The sequence below is a fragment of the Ictidomys tridecemlineatus genome, chromosome 3 (genome assembly GCF_052094955.1).
Source record: "Ictidomys tridecemlineatus isolate mIctTri1 chromosome 3, mIctTri1.hap1, whole genome shotgun sequence".
NCBI lineage: Eukaryota > Metazoa > Chordata > Mammalia > Rodentia > Sciuridae > Ictidomys > Ictidomys tridecemlineatus.
Genome location: NC_135479.1, coordinates 190568729 through 190592667, shown reverse-complemented (window position 1 = coordinate 190592667; position 23939 = coordinate 190568729). Strand labels below are relative to the sequence as shown.

Below are 23939 nucleotides of genomic sequence, written 5' to 3'. Positions count from 1 at the left end.
AAGTTATTTAGCTGCAATTAATTGAATACTTCATAAACTATTGATAAATGTGAAACAAGCTCAAAAACAAAATCAGAACTCCAGTTTTTTACTCTGCAAATTACTTTTTTATTTTTATTTTTATTTATTTTATTTATTTTTTAGTTTTCGGTGGACACAACATCTTTATTTTATTTTTATGTGGTGCTAGGGATTGAACCCAGTGCCTCACGCATGCTAGGCAAGCGCTCTACCACTGCGCCACAGTCCCAGCCCCAAACCTTTTTAATAAAAGTTTTAATAAATATTAGGTGAATTGTCTTCTTTTTAAAGTTTACTGGTATATAATTCATATATATATCAGTCATAAAATTTATCCATTTAAACTGTTTAGTTCATCATTTCTGGCTTTTAGATGCAACCAGCACCATCATCTAACTTTCACAGTGTCTTGATCCTTAGAAGGAACCCTGTGCCCATTAGCCATCAATCCCCATTCCCATCCTTCCCTATCCCAATTCTGGGCAACCTCTGATATATCTGTGTTTATTTGCCTGTTCTGTGTGTTCTAAGTAAATCAAATAATGCAGTACATGGATGGTTATTGGTAACTGATTTCATTCAGCATAATAGGATTCATCTGTTGTAGCATATATCAGTACTTCTTTGCTTTTTATGGCCAAATAACACTTTGTTGTGTGAATTTATCTCACTTTGTTTTCTCATCAATCGATAGATACATCTTTGCACCTTTTGATTATTATGAGCATATGAGTTTTTATGTGACATAAATTTTCATTTCCCTACCACATATACTTTAGGATTGAAATGCAATACAATGATTCTGTGTTATTTTTTAAAAACCGCTCAGCTGTTTTCTGTAGCAGCTGTACCAATGTAGTGCGTTCTACCAACAGTATATGAAAGAGGTGAAGATTCACGTGTGCAACCATTGTCACAGTCCAGGTTTAGAACATTTTGGTCATTTTAAAGAGTTCTTTCAGGGGCTGGGGTTGTGGCTCAGTGGTAGAGTGCTCACCTAGCATGCAGGAGGCACTGGGTTTGATCTTCAGCACCATATTAAAAACAAAATAATGTGTTCACCTAAAACTAAAGATATACATAAATAAATAAAAGAGTTTCTTCATGCACATTCACAAGGTCTGCTCCCATCTCCTGCAGATCCTGGAAGTGATCTGCTTTATCCTGCACTTTAGCTTTTCTAGATATTTTATATATAAATGGAATTATACAATATTGATATGCTTTGTTATTTAGCTTCTTTCACTGAATATTATGTTTCTGATATTTGAGTTTTTTATGAATAGTTTATTCCATTTGTTTTTTTGTTTGTTTTTTAGTTGTAGATGGACACAATACCTTTCTTTATTTGGCTACCACTTTATGTTCTTTTACTAGTTGGTGGGTATTTGGTTTGTTTACAATTTTGGCTATTGTGATTGATGGAGATATCACCGTCTGCATATAAGTTTGGGGAATGTTTTTATTTCTCTTGTTTAGCTATCCATGTGTGAAATTGTTGGGTCATTATGAGTGTGTGTGATATATATTATATATAATATATATCACACTCATATATATAAAATTATATTTTATTGTTCATATTATATATATTTTACATTATATATATATATATATAATTGCCTAACTGTTTTCCAAAGTGGCTATGCCATTTTATGTACACACCAATATTTAGGAGGGTTTTATTGTAAGTGAATAAAATCCATTTCTGTTGCTAACGTATACATGAAATGCTGTTGATTTTTGGTTTTGGATCTAACCAACCTTTCTTTCTTAACCTTTTTATTAATTTTAAAAGTTCTTTTTTTAAAAAAAAATTCCTTCAAAGTATCAGCCCACAAGATATTGTAAATCTATGTGTCTTTATATTTTTTGCTTTATTATATTGAGTAAGCTTCACCTCAGACATCCATGTCTTTTTTGTGATGTTAGGGGGAAAGCATTAGTCTTTCACTGTTAGTGTGATGTTAGGTAAAGGCATGTATCTTAGAAGGGAAGAGTTGCTTTAACATGGAAACTGTTAATATACATTATTGTTAGAATAAAGGACAAAAACCACATGATCCTGCATCCCAGTAGATGCAGAAAAAGAATTGGGACAAGAGCTAGCACATTTGTAATGAAACCAAATGAATGAATTCCAAAACTAGGTGTAGATGGGAATGAAAAACTACAGCTACTACCATAATTATAAGTAAAAGACTGAATATTTCTCCCTAAAATTTGGGTACGATGCAATATACTTAGACCACTTTGATTCAGTACTGGACTAGAAGTTCTAATCCTGTTTTTTTCTTCACTGTAATATTTGTACAACTGAGTTTTGGGATGTGTGGGAAATACCAAGGAACAAAAACAAAACTATTCATCGAATTAATCAATTTTTATATATTTTTTTCTTTTTAGTACTGTGTGTATACATGAGTGTTCAGTAACATACATGTAACATAAAATGGATTTGAGTTCACATTTTATGCTTACTCTAATCTCATTTCTTACCATTTTCTTCCTTGCTCATTTGCTACCCACTGAGTCATCTTTCAGTTCTTAGAACAGGCAAGTACCATCCCCCATGTCTTTTGCACATGCTAATCCTTCTATTGGAAGTTTTCTTCACTGAATTTATTTTGTTTTTATGGTTAGGGTTTCAGATATTGAGATATCTTAAATGTTATTTTTTGGAGAAGCTTTTCCGTATCTTTTTATGTAAGTTAGCTTCCTTTCTGTGTCTTGTTTAAATGCCTCTATTATTTTCTTAATTTTCTGTCTCCTTGTTTTTGCCTGTTTCTCATGGATGTACACTGATTGTAATTCCAGCACATAGTGCCTAAGCTTCTAATTTGTTTAACAGTAAACAAAAGTGAATAGTGTCTTGATTTTTCAACATCATATTCTGATTGTTTTGCCATATCATTTCTATGATATAAGTATGACAATGTTATTTAAACATTTTCATTTCATAGACAGGGTTTCTATTGTCATGATTCAAAACACATCTAACACATTCAGTTTCATTGACTTGTATGAGAGATTAAACTTACCCATTTATTAATTTAAGAAACATTGAAGTTATCTGTGAGAGTAGTTTATTCTATATTAACTTATGTTAACTTTTATTACGTAAATATTTGTAAAACTTATATCTTCATGAGGTCATACATTGAGCTTAAAGGGGAGGGGGTATAAGAGTGCTTTAATAAAGACAAACTATTAAATCCAACAATTCTAGAAAGTGGCAGAATAACAGGCACAAATTGTGGATATTTTTAGAATATTTTTAACTCCGTAGATGGAAAATGTAGACTAATGAACTTCATCAAATACAGGTATCTAGTGTTTTTTTTTTTTTATGTACCATGTAAATTGAGACCATTGTATATGCATAGCACTAGAGAAAGTCGGTTATTTGTCTTTCAAATAACTGCTGAGCCTGCTGCTTTTGTTTTTTCTTGCCAAGTAAAATATTACCAGGGTTTGAATTCTACTTCAGCCTCTTACTAGCTTTGTGATTTGTTGTAGCTTAAACTCAATTTCCTCATCTATAAAATGGGATAATAATAGTTCCCTCATAAAATGCTTATTAGTATTATGTTTGGCACATAGTAACTGCTCAGAAGCGGGTAGCTATCGTTAGATAAATTTAGTAGTTCTTGGTCCTGGGAGTGTTTAAGAGTAGCAATTGTAAAGGTTTCTTAGGCTTCAGGGCCTTATCTGCAGGCACTGACCAGCTCTTTAATAATAATGTTCCTCTGAAGATGTTGGCAGCATTCTTCATTGAATGTGCCTGTTTACTGACTGGGTTTTTTCTATACCTATACCAAAAATGACCTAGCTGAAAGGTAAATCCTACAAGAGGTTACTGTTTGCAGCATTCTTAAATGTAGTCATGTTTACTTTCTTGTTCCAACTTTCATATAGAAGGTAATATAGCCCAGTGAACTGACAGAGGAATGTGATTCCAGCAACCCAGAGGCTGAAGCAGGAGGATTGCCAAGTTCTATGCCAGCTTCAGCAAATTAGCAAAAAATTTTAAAAAGGTCTGGGGATATAGCTCAGGGTTAAAGTCCCTGGGTTCAGTCCCCAGTACTGCCCCAAGATGATGATGATGATGATAATATTTTTCAATAAGGGAGGAAATGTCAGTGAAAATAGAACAATTCTAGAATTTCAGTTGTTTAGAAGATAATGTTGACAAGGGGCTTGCCTGGGGTTTGGCTTCCAAGGTTGGGGATTGGGGATTAAGGAAATTCCCAAGGTCCAGGCACATTCCAATAGGAGTACTAATATAATTGCAAACTTGGATATTTTTAAGTTCATATGTGAATCACTTCCTTCTAGGTATAAATAGAAAAGTGATTGTTTTCTACTCCTCTGAGAATTTCTATCAGAATTTGATAGTCAAGGTCCAGTCTGTGTCCAGGATCTTTAGTTTGGGTCCTTGCTTAGTGCCTATTTCCCTTCTATCAAATGGGATAATGCCTTCTGTGCTTATTTTGCTAAGTGACAAATATTCTTTGGCAATGGAAAAGCATGTAGCTTATTTAATGATTCCTCCGATTTTTTTCTGTTTTCCTGTAAATTTAGTAGATCACTGGTGGAGATGGTATGGTAGCCCAGAACTACATCTGTCACGTGTGTTGCCTCTTAGAGGTGTTTGTTTTAAATTTGTACGAAAGACTAGACACTATTAGATTATTGCTGTTCTCATTCTTTAATTTCTTTTGTTAGAAAACCAATACATGCTTATTTCAAAAGAATTAGAAACTATAAATCAAATGAATGAAAATATTTCTAAATGCATAATCACTGAATTTATTTTTTATAATTTTAAAACAATTTCAACAATGCTGAAAATACATTGTTTTCTATTTTAATCACTTTATGTATATCATTTAACCTAACTTAATATTCTTCTATATTTTAATGACTACATAGTATCCCATGATGTAATAATATTCCATGATTTACTTACTTATTAGTTTAATTGTTTTTACTTTGACATTTAATGATATTTCTGATTTTTTTTATTAGAAATGTTGTACATAATGAACATCCTTTTTTTAAAAAAAAAGAGAGAGAGCGAAGAGAGAGAGAGAATTTTTTAATATTTATTTTTCAGTTTTCGGTGGACACAACATCTTTATTTTTATGTGGTGCTGAGGATTGAACCCAGCGTTCCGTGCATGCCAGGCGAGCGCGATAACCCAGCCCCATAATGAACATCTTTATAGCTAAATATTTCTACATATTTTTAGTATTATTGTTTTTGTTTGTTTGTTTTTGAGACAGGGTCTCACTCACTTGCTTAGGGCCTCACTGATTTTCTGAGGCTGGTCTCAAACTTGTGGTCCGCCTTCCTCAGCTTCTTGAATCACTGGGATCATAGGTGTGTAATGCTGTAGTAAGCTCTTTTTCTTTTTCTTCTTGTTTTCTTTTATTTGGATAAATGATAGACTTAGAATTGCTATTGCTATATCAAGGAACATAAAACATTTTAAGGCATTTGATCCATGTTTTTATTGCTTTATAAAGGTGTAATTGACGTACAATAAGCTGCTCATGTTTATGGTATAAAACTGGATAATTTTTGACATATGCACATCCATGAAACCAACACCACAATTTAAAACAGCACATATTTCTGGTTCCCACCCCCTTTTGTACCTCCCTTCTTCAGGCAAAACCACAGATCTATTTTCTTTCACAATAGATTAATTTGCATTTTCTAGAATTTTTATGCAAACAGAATTGCAGAGGATATGTATCTTCTTGTCTGGTTTCCTGCAGTAAGGATAATTACTTTAAGAATCATCCATGTTTTTATTATCATTAATATAGCATAGTATATTGTTGTGGAATAGTAAAATTACATTGTATGGATATGCCATAATTCTTTCGCCTATTAGTGGGCATACATATTTCCAATTTTTAGCTATTAAAAATACAATAGATTTACTTCAGATATTGGAGTATGTCTTTGTACAGATATAAGGCATAAGGCATTTAATATTTCTTACCAGATTTTGTGTTGGAAAAGGTACACTGTTGGTTATTGATACTCTTTTCTCGATTTTTTTTTTTTTAAAGAGAGAGAGAGAGAAGAGAGAATTTTAATATTTATTTTTTAGTTCTCGGCGGACACAACATCTTTGTTTGTATGTGGTGCTGAGGATTGAACCCGGGCCGCAGGCATGCCAGGCGAGCATGCTACCTCTTGAGCCACATCCCCAGCCCTTTTTTTTTTTTGACACTGGGTTCCATGGTGTCTCCCAGGCATGTCTGGAATTCTTGGGCTTAATGTGATCCTCCAGCTTCAGCCTCCCAACTAACTAGAACTGTATACTACCATGCCCTGTTCCATTGCTGATATTTTGAAACTGAAAAAATATGAGAGAAACTATAGGTCTTTTTTTTCTTCCTTTTTCTTTTTTTTTTTTTTGGAAATATATATATTTATGACAGATTAAGGATTTTTTGAATGTAACAATTGAATTGATTTAACAGAACACTCTTAGAAATTTGAAATTAACAAAGGTTAATATGCAGAACCTAGGAACTATAAACATTTATTAATTAAGGAAACATGTTATCTGAAAAGCAAGGATCTTTTGCTCTCCTCTGATGAACTAATGTTCATAAGTAATTTATATTTTTCTGTCAAATGGCTCCTTCTGCATTGACTTGAACAAGAAGCGTTTACTGAACTTCACAAAAGATATTCCTGAATCTGGTGTAGAATAGTTTCCAAACTATCTTTTCCCTCTCCTTAAGGTGCACAGTTGACTGAAGGAGGACCTGAGAAGGCTCCTGATGACATCAGAGCTGCTTTTCAACAGCCTTCTTGATTTCCTTTCTCAGAAAGCAGAGGCTCAAACCTTGGAGACAAACGGTGAGAGTGTTTTTCGAGAGTCCATGGGGCTTAATATTATTACGACTTTAATATGTTTTACATATTTTTTTCTTAGTTGTACATTAGCTTAAAATCACCAGATATGTGCTTTATCTCTGTGAAGTACTTCACTAGGAAATGTGGTTAAAATCCTACCTTTAAGGAACTTACAAAGAAAGAATAAATGAAAATAAATAAAGGTAATCAAGAGTAAAGGAGGTTAAATGCCATAAAAATATATTCATGAGAATTCAGTGAGTGAATTACTACTGGAGAGAGGGATTTTGGAGCTTGAAAGAAGAAATGGTATTTGTGTTGATGATACTTAATTTGTTTTTACCAAATCCACAGAAAATGGATAGTCAATATAAAAACCTGAAATAGAAATCTGGTTTCAGATAAAAAGTTAATTATTGTTTCGAGGAAAAAGAAACTTGTTTTATTATTGTGGATTCATTGTCATGTAGGTGTGTGATTACTTTTATAATTATGTAAAGTGGTTACCTCTTACAAGGCAGTTCTGGAGAATGATAAAGCACAAGTAAGTGGGCAGTGAACTAGAGATGAGTGAGTAGTTAATTCTACTCAGGTTAACACGCCCGTTTTCTAGGGTAGCTACAACTTAAATAAATTTGTCAGATCTTACATTCTTGGACCTTAATGCTTTTTATTCCTGAACAGAAGCAATTCATGTCAGTCGGGAAAAGGGATAGTGGTTGTTTATGTTCCCATAATTACTTGTGCAGAGTTACCTTTTAACCAGCTAACTGAAATCTTTGATCAGAAGAGGGGTAACAGATACAGCATCCTAAAATTCACTGTTTTAGTTGACCGTAATGTTTCAAAAAGGGGATGGTAACTTTGAACCCAATTTGTTCTTCACCTGTAGCCATAATACGCTTGTACAGTGACAGAGCTCCCCTTTTCATTACTATCCTGAACTATCCTGATTAAATTCAGAAAACCCAATAATAAATTTGTGGGTTTTGTTTGTTTTGTTTTGTGGATTGAATCCAGGATTGAATCCAGGAGTGCTTAACTACTGAGCTACATTCCCAGTCCTTTTTATTTTTTGAGATGGGGTCTCACTAAATTGCTTAGGGCCTCAATAAGTTGCTGACACTGGCTTTGAACTTGTTATCCTCCTGTCAGCCTCCCAAATTGCTGGGATTATAGGTATGTACCACTATGCCTGCCTATGAAGTTATTGTAATTGCTTTCCTTAATGCTTATATCGTCTTATAATTTCACCAGAAAAGTTTTTAAAATATTATTTTTAAAAAGACTGCCTAAATCTACTAGTAATTATTTGGTTGGTATTTGCTTTTCAGATTTTCCTATATTTTTTCCTCTAAGTTGGAACTTACATTAACTAGGTTTATATTTGTAAATACTACAAGTTCATTGATTGAAGTATAATTATGCATTAATGACTTGCTGATAGTCTGAAATCTGCTTTATATATATATATATATTAATTTTTTTAGTTGTAGTTGGACACAATATCTTTATTTTATTTATTGTTATGTGGTGCTGAGGATTGAACCCAGCGCCTCACACGTGCTAGGCAAGTGTTCTACCGCTGAGTCACAACCCCAGCCCCTGCTTTATATATTTGATGAAACAGTGAATATTAATCTCTTTTCTCAACTTTAAATTTTGTTAAAGTGAACATTATAACAACATGCATTCCCATGAGTCGATATAATTAGTTTGTTCTTAATTTGTAATTATCTTTGTTTTACCAAATAACCAGAATGGTAACTAACAATCACTTAGTGATAGTTGGATAAATAAATCATAGATAGTCATTCAGGAAAGATATATAGCCAATGAGTTGCTCTTATAAAATAATCAAATTTAGATATTTCTTCTAGAAAAAAAAAGATTGTTTAAGACATAAAAATGAATTGATTTTTCTATATGCTTTATGTATATTCAAAAATTTTCAAGATTTTAAAAGCTATGAATATGTCAAGTGTATTTTTTGTAAAACGAATTTTGTTAAACGGTTCCTCATTTTGAATGAGGAGCCCATGTTCAAATAAGCATGGAAGATGTTGGGGCAAATATGTCTTTTCAGTGGGTTTTTTAATATTCAGTGAACCATGTCCCCAAAAGTAGGATCTGGTAGACTGGTTATGACAAATTGAAGACTTTGAACTAATGTGTTTTATTATGAGTTTTTCTATAGTTTATTGTATTGTTACACTCTAAAAACACTCATTTTTAAGAACAGTGATATCCTTTTGAGTGAGAGAACATAGGGGAGATTTGGGGGGAGAAAAAGAAAAGAATTTGATTAATGAATATTATAAGCCATATAAAACAAGAAGTGTTTACATAGCTTTTGAGTATCATAGGCAGCCAGATTTTCCTTGCTCCTTGTTAGCTCCCCTTGAAAGAAATAATTACCTGTCTAGTAACTAACAAAATAATTCTATCCTTTATTTTATTTTCATATTTTTTGGTGCTCTCTTTGTTTCAGTGTATAATATTTATTAGCCAATGTTGACAAAAAATTGATGACAAAAAAGAAGTGAATATGTTGGGTAGAATTAGATAATTGACCATGAATCAGTTTAGCTTAAACTCTTGAATATACTGATTTTTTCCCACTGAAAGGAGTTTTTATGGTTATGTGCCATAAGTTTTTACTGGGAAGAATTCCTTTTTGGGGGGGGGGTAATGGAGATTTAACCCAGGGACACTCTACCACTGAGCTACATCCCCAACCCTTTTGTGTTTTATATTTTAAGACAAGGTCTCACTAAGTTGCTTAGGGCCTGGCTAAGTTCCTGAGGCTGGCCTTAAATTTGTGACCCTGATTACAGACATGCACCACCACACATGGCTTGTTTGTATTGTTGATAACTTTTTTTTTTGGTGGTGAGGGGGAGGTGGGTACCAGGGATTGAACTCAGGGGCACTCAACCATTGAGCCACATCCCCAGCCCTATTTTGTATTTTATTTAGAGACAGAATCTTACTGAGTTGCTTAATGCCTCACTGTTGCTGAGGCTGGCTTTGATCCTCCTGCTACAGCCTCCCAAGCTGCTGGGATTACAGGCGTGCGCCACTGTGCCCAGCCTGTTGATAAATATTTTAACAAATATCTTGAGTGTTGAAACTTATGTTCCACATAGAGTTATCTGTCTATATAAAGATAAAAAATAACCAGTGACTCAACTGGCTTTAACAGTTGTGTTGCCACATTGGTTAAGTCAAGTAAATGAATTCATGGAAATGCTTTCCCCACACTTTAGAAAATATTTTTTCAAAGAACATGGGATACAATCCAGGCCCCCACTGGTTGTCTACAGCCACAGAAAATACAGCATTCTATACCTATAGTTATGTTTCCTATACATATGTACCTATGATAAATTAGTCACAGTAAGAGGTTAACAATAACAAGAGTAAAATTGACTAGTTATAACAATATACTATATCAAAAGTTACGTGAATGTGTGTGTCTTTCTCTCAAAATATCTAAATGTACCATACTAACAAGGGAATAAAAGTGTGGAAAGAAAACCACTGATAATTGGACTGTGTAAAATTATTTGTTTAAGAAATAGCACTTTTTACAGGGAAATTGCTTGGAAATGAAGGGAGACCCTCATTGCTATACAAAATTACATATAAGAGGTTGTGAGGGGAATGGGAAAATAAACAAGGAGAGAAATGAATTACAGTAGATGGGGTAGAGAGAGAAGATGTGAGGGAAGGGGAGGGGGATAGTAGGGGATAGGAAAGGTAGCAGAATACAACAATTACTAATAGGGCATTATGTAAAATTGTGGATGTGTAACCGACGTGATTCTGCAATCTGCATTTGGGGTAAAATTGGGAGTTCATAACCCACCTCAATCTAATATATGAAATATGATATGTCAAGAGCTTTGTAATGTTGTGAACAACCAATAAAAAAAATAAATTAAAAAAAAAGAAATAGCACTTTTTAGTGTTTAAACTTCTAACTCAGGTTTTCAGGGGGACCATGGTACTAGAGAAACCAAGATCAATCCTTAATCTTATTAAGTCACCTCAGTTGGAATTAATTGCCATAAACCAAGTTGGCTGTCTCATTGGTGTTTCCCTGGCTTCGTAGACAACCTTGGTAAGAAAATCTGGATGCTTGGCTGAAACCAAGTGTTGTCAATTTCCAACATTGCTTCCATCCCCTCCTAATTCCCTTTCTCACAGCCAACTGTCTTATTTCACAGCCTTGTGATTTCCTCTTAACTGATGTCCTTGTCCACATCTCTCACAGCCACCAGATCTTCCTAAAAGTCCAATTTATTTGAGTAACTTCTCTAATCAAAAATGATGTAATGCTTCCAGTAGCAAAATGCACATAGACAACAGGCCTTCCTTAAGTCAATCCTAACCTACTGTTACAATGGGAAACATTAACCTGATTGGCATTTCTTCACAATTTGGTATCTTTTAAAGAATGAACTCTCCTTAAGTCTTTTACCTAATATTTAAATTAATCTAACTACTATTTTGGGTAGAAAATCCTTACTATACCTTCATTATCAATTCATGTTTTTTTCTCTTTCATGAATGGTTTCAAATTCAATAATTTAAATAATTAAAAATTTGCTGATCAAACTGACTACTCACTTTCACTTCTTACATAGATCCTGGTCTTTCACTTAAATTAACAGTGGTAAACCTGATATTCTCCTCTCTGTACATTTGCCCTTCATCCATGTGGTCTGTGGTTTGCACATCTGAAATTGGTGTGATTCTAATGGAAGAGCTTATTATGCATGTTATTTAGGTAACTAGAATCTTCCCTTTCTGAATTAGAGATAAAAACATTGATAATTTTTAACCCCCATTAAAGTCCGTTTTTGCATTTATGTATAGGACTGTTCATAGTTACACCAGGGCAAACTTCTACCTTGAAACTTCTAACTTGAAATATCCTGTTGTTGCCACCCCACTCTGCACCCTCCCTGCTGTATTGCGGACTGTCTAAGTTAGTGCATCTCAAAACATCTGAAAGGAAGGTCCAATTTTTGTTTGCATGTTCTTATTTCATTATTTTAGTAACTCATTATTTTTAGTAACTTTTAAAAAGTACACTTTTACTGTACTTTTTAAAAGCCTCTATCTATGACAGATTGGGAATTAAGCAAAAGACATAGAATGTAAGTCCAAATTGTTCATTAAACTCAACAGACATCAAATTACTTTGTCACATTCCATAAAAGTTTCTAATTACTGAAAATTTTAGTCCTGTGAGATTATAAAAAGTTTCAATAGAAACTATGCTGCCATACTTCCTTTTTTAGAGTGATGCTCCTCTTATTATTCCCCAATGAATGCTAAAGCTTCTTTTTCAATTGGTGAAACCTTGATTGTTCCTCCAGTCAATTCACATGCCACCTCTGTACAGTATATACGTTAAAAACAGTTTTCTGCCTTGTCTCCTGATGTTTTTCTTAAAAAATTTGTGCTTCATTTGCTTTCTTCATTTTGTTCATGTCTTGGCTTAAGAAGTATCTCACTATGTTGTTGATTCTATTTTTTCCTGACAATATTATTAAACCCAGTAAACGCTAGTTTATCACTTATCCTTGTAGCTGCTTCTTTTAACAAATTTGTAGATTTGTTATTTCTTGTATGGTAAATTCAGAATAGTGACTGTGCAAAAATGAAAGCTATTTCAAGTCGTCCTTACCCACCTAATCTTTTTGAAAGGTTAAGTAGGCATGGTGGCACATGCCTTTAATAGCAGTGACTCAGAAGGCTGAGGCAGGAGGATTGCAAGTTTGTGGCCAGCCTCAGCAAATTAGGGAACTCCAAGACCCTCAACAATTGAGCAAGATTATGTCAGAGAGTGGGGAGGTAACCTTGATGGTAAAGAGCCCCCAGGTTCAATCCCCATTACCAAAAAAAAAAAAAAAATTCTTTTTTCAGCTGGATCCGGGGGACTTTTCTGTATTAAGAGCATTTATTATCTTCCATAGTTATAGTAGAAATTCATGAAATTGACAATTGTTTAAAGACAAACAAAATTATACTTCTTGATTATTAAATAGACCAAGAGCAATTCTTAAACTGTAGTTATGTTTACTTTCTTGTTCCAACTTTAATATAGAAGGTAATATAGCCCAGTGAAGTGACAGAGCAATGTGATTCTAGCAACCCAGAGGCTGAAGCAGGAGGATTGCCAAGTTCTATGCCAGCTTTAGCAAATTAGCAAAAATTTTAAAAAGGTCTGGGGATATAGCTCAGGGTTTTATTCTTAAATCATGGAGGATCCAAAAGCGTTTTTGTTTATGAGAATCATTACCTGACATTGTTTTAGAAATTTAAACTGAGAAAAAACTTTTAAAAATTCAAGAATGCACAAGGATGCATTTCATTAGCCATCAAAGCAATGACACATTTATAACCTCCGAATGACTGCACTGTACCTTCATGAGAGAAAGATACCAAAAGAGCAGATAACATTTTAGTATTCTAATATTCTGTTGTTGACCTCCTATGCCTCCTGAATGGATTGTGGGAATTTTGGGGGTCCCAGGACCTTACTTTGAGACTTGCTGTTTTATAGGAATTCATTTTTTCTAATTGTCAGCAGAATCTTCTATATTTTTATTTCAATAATCTAGCTTTTATGTATGTAGATTAGTAATATTTTTTAACATCTTCAAGCCTTATCTTATTACCCACTTTTCTATTAATGTCTATACATAGAATGTACTGGAACTTATTACTAGTGTTGGTTTTGCTTACTCAAGGAGAAGTCATTTTATTTGTGGATACTCGTAAGGTCATTCCTAGTTATGCTCTGTCAGTAACCCTACCTTTCAAGTGCTAGCCCTTTTTATGACTTAGGAGATCTAAATTCTTCTTTTGTGATGAGACTCCTTACTCCAGAGGTTTTGGAGCTTTGGTTATTTTTGTAATGATTTTACATAATGAAGTTGATATTTTCTTTTGGGGACATGACAGGCTTCCCTTCAAGTCTGCCTTCAAGTCTTTTCTTCTCTCCTTTGTGTGACCTTCCCCTCCACTTGCCTCAACCTGATCCCCAATGTTGGCACTCCTTTTCTGAGAGTACAGTCTGCTCTCTGGCAGATATTTACTTGGCCCTAGTGACTCCAGTTCTTTGTCACTCTCTACCCTTTTACCTTGGCTGATACTCTGTTAAATTCTTTGTGAGGTCTTAGCAGGACAGTCAGTCTCTAGGGTATTTAACGACTCTTCAAATTACATGGGTACTAGGTCTTCCCTGAGAGTTCTGGGAATGCATTGTGTACCTGTCAGCGGGATGGGAAAACCAAGATGGCTGCTAGTCAGACTTGATTTACTAACAGCTCTTTTTTATTCCTTGTCTTTTTATCATATGATGATGTCATGGTGTGAGCTGGAATTTCAGGACTTAGTATCACTGTAAGTGATAATCTAGCAGCCTGGTGCTTACAGAATGTTGGGAGTTTTTATAATTTAATTCTGTGTCCTAAACATAGTAGGCGCTCAGTAAATGTTTGCTGAATTAATTTTTTTCTCATTAGCATTGGATAAAACTTGTCTCTAGTGACTATATTATAACATAAGCCAGGCATCTTGCTGTTATAGCCCAAGGAAATAGCCCTCATACTATTCTGAAAAGGTAAATGTTGCTGTCATATTAGAAAACTCTCACTTAATACTTAATGAATATTGATACTTAGGATGTACAGAATTCAGATTTTAAATGGGACATGACTCTGTCTCTGTTAAGTACGTCTACAGTAATATTATTTTTCTTAAAATTTTGTATTAAATTATTTTAACCATGTTTTACACATATAGACTTGAGGTAATTGTTTTAATAATTTTCATCTTTTCCTTGTTAAATAACACCTCATTTAATAGCACCAACAAATTGCTTCATAAGTATTCAAACAAGCCTTCTTTGTTTCAGAGCTTTTTCTTCAACTTTCCTTCCCTTGCCTTATTTCAAATGTGATTTCTTCTCTGCATTAACTGGTTCACAATTTCTTCTCCTCTCTAAGCCATCAACAACCCCACAGCTTCTGTTTTTATTTTTAATATGCATTTAATCATATCATTACTTATAAGTCGTTCACTTCCCACCAGATAAAGATCAGCTCCTCTGCATGGCCCTGACTCAAAGTCCTTGGTTCCAGTAGTATTTCCAGCCTGATCTGCAGTCACATTGGACAGCCTTCCTTCATCACTCCAGCTCTTTTCTGTCCTGTAAGTGCTATTTCTATAGCTTAGAATAGCTGCCATTCTCTCCTGCCTGGCCAGCCCTCACTCTTCAACCATCACTCACTGCCACCTGAACCTACATACATGAACTAAAACCTAGTTATAGCTTACTGTGTTCCTAGAGCACTTTTTAAATACTCCATTCATAGCAGTTAGCACAATATATACTTCTTGTCCTTTTACTTGGTGACTAAAGAAGAGATCACATGAACTATGCATGCTCATGTATTATGTAGTCACTACATATTTATCATGCTACCCCTTTTCCTGTGCCATTTGGGAAAATATGTCCAAATAAATTCAAGTGTGTGAAAGTGATTGAAACTCAACATAATCTTTATTTGTTCTATTTTTTAAAGGGGAATATTTTGTAACCCATTGAACCTTAATAAACTCCATATCTTACACTAACTACTCTAAAACTACTCATGATATACTTTGCCTCTGATGGTAGCAAACTAATATTATAGATGGAGATGCACTGATTTTAGAATATTGCATATTAAGTATTAGAACTGTTTGTTTCACTGGACTATTTCTGAGAGTTAGGACTGTTTCATTTTAAAACTTCCCAACTATAGCTACTAAGTTAATTTTTGAGGGCTTGCAAGGGAAGAATCAAATACCCTTGTCTTAGTCTATTTTCTGTTATTATAACAAAATGCCTCATGCTGGGTAATTTATAAATAATAGAAGTTTATTTACTCATGATTCTAGAGACCAAAATGTAGAAGCATGGTGCTGGTATTTATTCAGTATCTGCTGAGGGCCTCTTGCATCATTGTAGAGGGAATCAGGTGGCAAAAAACAAGCTTGCTAGCCGGTTGCTCTTCTTCTTGGGAAGCAACTAATGCCATTATGGGGGCCTCTCTCTCCTGACTTTATCTAATCCAAATTATCTCTCTAAGGCCCCACCTGCAAATACCATTAACATGTAAATTTGAGATTAAGTTTCTGACTGGTGAATTTTGGGAAAACACATTCAAACCATGACAACTTTATTCTGGCAGTAATACTTTCTTTTGGCCCATGGGTTGGAACTATAAAAACATAATAAGAAAATTTCATTCTGATTTTTTAAATAATAAGAATGAGGTTATTTACTCTGTGGAGCTTCTGTCCACTTTTGATATTATGATCATTTTTTCCCTTTATCAATCTTATATATCCATCTCATCAAGAATAGGAAATTTAGTAATTATGTGATATAATTTTACTTGAGATTTTAGTAAATTATATGCAATATGTAGGAAATTCATGATTTTACCAACTAAAAGCTTATTTTTTTAAATGAATTCTAGAAATTAATGTTTATAGGAGTATTTCCTTAGTCTTAACCTGTCACTTTGCTACAGATCTAAAAGATACAAATAGAGCTCTAAGTTTCACATTCACTACTCTAAAATATGGTTAAGAAACAAATTCAACCTGAATTCTTTAATAAGCATAATGGAAGGGTTGTTTACTTTTGAGAACTAATAGCTGCCTCATCCTTTGTGATTGCTTGCTTACATAATTTGTTATGAAAGAATGCTTCTAGGTAAACCATCTCCCCCAAATGCTTGTAATTTGTTCTGTTCTGCTTGGGAAGGGTTAAGAGGAGACAACATCCTGTCAAAGACCTTGTTTTTAATTTTGCTTCTCTCACTGGCACAGATCCTGCTAAGAGCAGCCCAGATTAGTTCGGAAAACCTTTGAAGAGATTTAAGACGTCCTTCAGCCAGTTTGAAGGTTTTTGTCTTGCAAATCCAGTACAAGGGCGCCTGCAGGCATCTCGACCCTTGCTGTGCTGCTGATGCAGCTCAAGGTCACACTAACCCGCCCTGTGACATTCAACAACAAAAAAAATTATGCAGTGAAACTGCTTCAGTGGTTCAGCCAACCAACAACTTCCCTTAGTGAGGAACTGAGGAAAAAGTCTTTTTTTCCCCCTTCCCTCTTTTTCTTTTTTTGGGGGCTTTGTGCATTTTTGCTGTAGGAAATAATCCCGGATTTCTGGTGTGTGTGATGACAAGGTCATTTCTTAATTAGAACACATGTAAAGAACAAAGCTAAATGGCTTCAAAACAGCTTTGTAGTTGATGGAGAGGATTTAAATTATTTAAAGAGATAGTCACCCATGTATGATGGAAACTGAATTCTAAAGGCATTAACTCCTTCATTCCTGTCTGCTTGCCATTTCTTTCATGTATTTATGTCTGACTTTAAAGGGTGGCATTGAAAGCTTAAGACAATTTTTACAAATGCCCAGTTTTTACCAGGGTGAAACATAATTTATAAATCGAATTCTCAGATAAACTTAATGGAGAAGTTTTCTCCCCATAACATTTATCTCCTGGAAATTTAGAATTGACTTAGGAACTAGGAATTACAGACACATTTTCCCCCTGGCAACTGTGATTTATTTATAATGTGTGTGTGTGTGTGGGGGGGGTGATGAGTAAAGTTCTTCTTTATCTCTTCTTCTTCACTTTAACCAGTTGGTGATTTAGATGTCTAGTAGAGCTGTTTGGCCCAGCTTCATTAGAAATTACATCACATATCATTCAGGTTTCTGAGTTTTCAAAGAATTGGTATAGAAGACAAAGCTTTTTTCCAAGAGGGAAAAAAGCCATTTTAATTTAAAATAAACTTTTAAGAAAGTTGTTTCTGAACATGTGTGACTTTCTTAGGCATTATGAAACATGTCCATAAACACTGGATAGCCTTGTGGGCTCACTGTGCTGTGGGGCATGTTGTTCCTCTTGTTGCCTGCTAGTGCAAACTGCCAAATACATCCGTTGGATACAATCCAAGTGATTTAGCTTTCTATGCTTGAGACATAATGCATATCACCTCTGTAGGACTGGAGCTGAATAATCTGAGAGCTAACTTTATGGTTCATATTTTCTTTATATAAATTATATGTAAAAACACACTGCACTTATTTCTTTATACACAGAATCACATCATGTAGATAAATTTTACCTCAACATTATGATACTAGCCGAAAAATTTTCTCAGAATTCATACCTAGTTGTTTTTTCAAGTAGATATTTTCTGAAAATGTTATTAAAGTACAATTGGGTCAAGTACTTTGTAAAGATGTGTAGTATTTTAAGTTTGATTATTTGATATTTTAAATTCATGAGCCATATTTTAAAAATTTAAGTCTGAGATGATAACATGATGGATTGTCTAAGAATGGTTTACTAGACTTATTAGGAGGGATTTTCCTCTTGTCAAGAAACAATTTCTTTAGATACATAGAAAGAAAAAGGATGCATACATTAAGATATATACTTTTAGATATAGGTATTTTAAAGGTTTTCAGATTTGCAGAAAGGAAATGTTGAAGGGCAAATCTATATGCAAGAAAATGGTTAGTGTGACTCAGTACATCTTGCCCTTGCCTGGAGTCTGGTGTGCCCTAAATGTCATGTATGACCCAAGCTCACCTGCTAGTAATTTCTAATTTACTGTCCTAATTCATCGATTTGTTATCACTAATTGTTCTTCATTTACTTCTGTGTAGTTTCCAGTACCTAAAGGGTTGAAAGGTTGCTGTAATTGGCACCCGCAGCTGCTCTTTCTTTTGACAGGGGATAATTTTGCAGCCTATGCTTTGTGTGACAGCTGCCTAATTGGGCATTCTCCCCTTGTAGCAAGCCTGCCTCCTCCAGCCTCCCTGCTGACAAATGGTGGTGGATTACAGATGAGGACACGCTGACCCATTCGACCTTGCTGAGACAGCAGGGAGGGGCCTCCTGCTACTTGAGGGAAGCTTTAGGTCATTTAGAGGACAAGGTCATGAGCCAGGTGGAGAAATGACATGATATCACATGACAGTAGCCTGATGACATGGTCAGTGTGTCAAGGACAAATACATCAGTATCGATTAAACATTATTGCAATACTTCATTGAATTTCCTAGTATTTCTTAATTGTTCTAACCGATTCTATTTTTTGGTTGTTTTTTTTTTTGTTTAAGAAAAAGGAAGAATGCAGAATGAGATGTGTTATTTTAACAGTGGAAAGCAGTTGTTTACATGAAAATAGAGTTGGTCTAGGAAGCCTCCTAATAAGTTTCTTCAGTTAGAATGTTTCTAAATTATTGCTTAGTTTGCAACCTTTTAACTATCAGTACTTTTCAATAGTTTTTAATTTGCCTGTCTTAATTTCCAAAAATGAGATAATGTGTGATGTCAAAAAAATATTTAACTTTTCTCATCACACTACCTAATGATTGACATACCTTTTCATATTTTGAATGGAAGAAAAATAAGCCAAGTGAAATATCTAGTTGAAAGGAATCTCTAGATTTATTAGATCAAATATACCATTGTTACCCTAATTATAAAGTATTAAAGATGCTTTTAAGATCATTTTAAGACCTGAAAAAAAATTTAAATAGCATAAAATTACACTTAATGTAAAAACTTCAAGATAAATGGAAACCTTTGTGTATTTTTTATTAGTAGTAATGAGCGTGCTTTTCTTGAAGTAGACTGAAGCTTTTATGATACATTTTTACACGTGAAGTCATAAGAATACATGCTGAGTCTATTAACCCTATATTCATACTTGAAAGCATAAGTCTATAAGAACTGTATTGAAAATTACAATTGATACAAATGTCTTGTTTTAAAAATAGTGAATGTTTAATTCAAAGAGTCATGATTCTCATTTTTGGAAAAACAATTGTTGTTGAGTACTGTTGGATCTAAGTCTTTAGTTCAACAGGAGGTAATTTTATGCTTCTGAGATAAAAAACGAGGAGTAGTAAACTGTGATGAATTAGTTCACTGAAGTAGACCCATCTGTATTTTCATGGCATGTGTATGTATGTGTGTGTGCCTGTTTAATTTTGACCATGCTGTGCATGTATTTAGCTGCTCTCAAGACTCAAGCTTGGTGGAGGTTTAATCCTGTGCCCTTGTACACGTATACTTGATTAGTAGTTGTGGTTATCTCAGCAGAAGACACACCGCCCTCCTCCTTGTATTGGTCGGGACCTGGGCATTGGGGAGTCAAGGCAAAGGAGAAAGAAAAGAGCTTTTGCATTAGTATTCTATGAAAGCCTTACTGTCTGCAGAACAAATTGATTGCTCCGGTGTACCTGTGCTTGGCACCACTGCTGTGAAAGAAAGGTAGGGCTGTAATCTGTTTTATTGTATTACATATTGTGACACTCCAGGAATATTTAAGGTGCACTTTTTCTATGGCACGTGCTCTAACTCTAAGTAAAGAAAAAGGAAATAAATGAATGAAAAGTATGTCAGCTGTGGGCTACAGCTTTGTTTACTTTAGTTCATGAGTTCATTTGAATAAGATAATTTTGCTGAAGGCGTCACTGGGAACATAACCTGATTGATAACGAAACCCTATAAAGTGTTCTGAGGCACTAATCTGCTTCCCTGCTTGAAATGTGTCAAACAGAGATGAAATTCATGCTATTATTGTAAGATTTAAACTACAAAATGGGAGATGTCGTGGAGGTGGTTATGGATATAATTAGTTTAGGAAATCATTTCAAATTATTTTTGTCGTATTTTTAAAGGTCCTATGTGGTACAGAGAAAGAAGAGATTTTCATTAAAAAAAGAATAGAGGTGGCCAGTGTACTACTTTAAACTATATTAAGAAAATTAATAAATGTGTTGTTTACTTTATTTGTTGGCTATTTTGATTTGTATAAACCCTATATATTTTATTCTGTTGCAGTGAAAGAAATTGCATTCTTTTTTTTCATGTAGTTTTTGTTTTTTTTTAATTCTGTGGATGTTTTTCAATCGTGTATAGTTTGGGATTGCCTATTATGAATTGAATAAATATTTTAACATTTTACACAATAATTAAAATACTCGTTGTTGGAGTTAGACTCTTTACCATTTTTAGGATTTCTTGAAAGGTAATTGTAGCAACACTTTTCAGGTTGCATGTATATCTGTGCTGTGAGGAGAGAAAGAAATTCCTCTTGTCCAAGCAAGCCTCCTACCACATGTGAACTGCAGGTGCCCTTTGCTGCCTGTCCCCATCCTTTGATTACAATCAGAACACTTGATTTAAGAGAAAGAGCAAAATAGCTCATATTAGTATATTCATGGAATTAAAGTTATTTTCCATTGTTTATTTTTATATTTAAATTAATACATAACTGTAAATTGCTTAGATTAGATTTTGCTTTCATTTAAGCATGCACATGACTATTCGTTACAGAGTAATTATAAAGATAGGATACAGGTTTCACATAAGTTATGGACATTGATCTAGACTTACTCATAGATAACTTTTGTAGAAAATGGGCAAATAGAGGAGCAATTTAAACATTGGTTAATAACAAATACAAATATGCCAACCCTGACATGAAGCAGTGATTATAATTAAGTATTTCAGGTCATGGTATCTATGAAAGATCTGGGTGTTTCAAAGAACTTTTGAATTCCAGTGTTTCATATTGAATATAGATATAAATTTATTAGTAATATTTAGATAACTAGTTTTATGAGGTTTTTTTCCTTATTGGGGAAAAAGTATCAGAAAATGTGGAGGAAAATAGACCATAGAACTAAGAATCAAAATATTTATTTTATAAATAAAAATTATTAAAATCTTTCCATTTGTTTAGTTTTTAATTTTTAAAGTTACCCTAAAATTTTGAAAACCTTAGGCTCTTTCAACCTTTCAAAAGAAATACTTGGCATGTGTATTTTGTGTGTATATTTGTGTGTATGAGGGGTAAATTAACTAGAGAAAATAAAGGATAGAGAAAAATTTATATTTTTTTCTGGCTTTTTTAAAAATTTTGTGGGTGCAATGGGAGATGTTTTTAACAGACAAGGACTTTATTTGGTTTACCAAATTACCTACAATGCTTGACCCTATACCTGGCATATAATAGTTGCTCAGTAAATGTTTGTCAAAAGAGTGAATAACAGATGCTCACTCCTCTCCCCACATTTCTTTACCCATTTATAACTTCAGCTTGTGCTGTGTGCATTTAAGTGAATTATGGGCATTAATGGAACAAGAATTCATTTTTTTAAAACCAATCTGAGAACCGGGTATGTAGACTTTATTTTCCAGAATAGTTAAGTGATTGAGCTTGAAATTGTTTTTCCTCCAAAAGTGTACCTTAAGAGTTCTGCACTTTCAGTTGCCTCCATTCTTTTTGCTCAGATGCTGATCTGTGAAGCTGAGTTTTTTTTTAAAGCTATGAAATCTGTTTCTTACATTTTCATTTTGTGACGTTCGATCCATTATGCTAACAAACCAATATCAGCAGTTACTGTAACCATTCGAGAAAATTGTATGTTAACATTAGTTAGAAAGATCTAGGTAGATTGAGTTTTGGAGAGATAAAACAAATATTTGATACGTTGGCAACTAGTAATCCATGAAGTTAAAGTTACCCATAGATAACAACTGTATGTGGGTGTCACTTTTTAAGCAAACTTTTCATTGTTTATTATTCCACATTAGTTAGGCTTAAACTGGGATCCTTTGAGCAGTAGGAACATTGAAAACTAGCATCAATAGCTCATTTAACTGATGAGAACACTATATAGGTTGATACTTAGCCACTTTTATAAAGCTGGTTAGTACCTGAGCCAGAGCCAAAACAGAAACTTCCTGGTTTTAGGGAAACAAAGAAGATTATTTTTTCCTCATAGTATCAACTATTTCATTTAAAACTTCTAAAATAACATTATGTTAACATTACTCAACCAGAACACTTGTAGAATTTATTATACACACACACAGAGTTGTGGATTGTTTCCTATGGATGTGGGCTCAGTATTCTTTTGTGCCAAGAATGAGTGACAAAATATTGGATAATATAAAAATTCAAAAGATTTTTATATAGAATTACATTGTCTAAAATAAATTTATGAGTAATGCAGTCACAGATAACTACTTTAGATACTTATATCTTAGGGCAATATTCTCTTTATTAGTTTAGCCATGACTAGACTAAGGAAGGAAGCAGCTAACCATGGGGACCTCCCCGGGTGGCGGGGGGATACCAACTGGGCTTGACCTCTTTCAAAGTTAATTAAATGCTGAATTGTGAAATTCAAGAAATATTCAGATTGCTCAGAGAGATTGGACTTCAGAGGGTAGAGTGGTACTTGCAAGTATGTCCCAGCAGAACATTTCATATAGGTATCCAAGGAAGTTGATCCAGAAATCTAGTGCCCAGTTCAAGGGCTGACAAAACTAGTTGAGTGGCTCAAGCCTTCATCCACCTGGGCTGAAATTATGACTAGATTTTATTTCCAGGGAAGACATGAATAAGGAGCTAGGGATCCTCTTAAAAAACCAAACCGAGCAAACATGGAGGCTGTGGGGAAACTAGTGAACAGTGGAAGTGTGGATTACAGGTGGAGCTTGTCTCATGTTCACAACTAAGTTTATAAGCTTAACAGGCCATAGGGATGGGATGGCAGTTAAAACTGTTTCTAGCCCTTTCTACCCCATTAGTGAAAAAGATATCTCTAGCCCTGACCCTTTAGTTCAATAGTGGACCACAGTTTACAAGCAAATTAACATTTCTATAGTGCAGTTTCTCCATATTCAAAATAAGGACGATTGCTATATCTACCTCTTCAGGTTTCTGAGAAGACACATGTAGTACCTAGATCTATATGACAATTTTTTGTGGGTTCATGTGTCTGAGTATAAGGTAGCCATCTCCCTCTTCTGATGTGTTATTTTTCCTTTTATTAATAATAGAGGATTTGACTAAGTCACTATAATATGATGTACTAGAGGTGTTTTGGCATTTCAGAATTGTTGATACATTC

At 34.1% G+C, this 23939-nt stretch overlaps 1 protein-coding gene across 6 annotated transcripts in view; it reads left to right on the top strand.

Annotated features, from left to right (window-relative positions):
* Nrip1 (nuclear receptor interacting protein 1) overlaps positions 1 to 23939 on the top strand; it is an 82388-nt gene that overhangs the window by 30733 nt on the left and 27716 nt on the right. For 3 of the 6 annotated variants that reach the window (XM_078044469.1, XM_078044472.1, XM_078044470.1), the window contains one exon: positions 6793 to 6910. The exons of 1 other annotated variant lie outside the window; for it this stretch is intronic. The gene's annotated coding sequence lies outside the window, so the exon portion shown is untranslated. Of the gene's footprint in view, positions 1 to 6792; positions 6911 to 15019; positions 15140 to 20101; positions 20284 to 23939 lie in introns of those variants that run through there. 2 more of the 6 variants (XM_078044471.1, XM_040286952.2) reach the window with 2 other exon arrangements.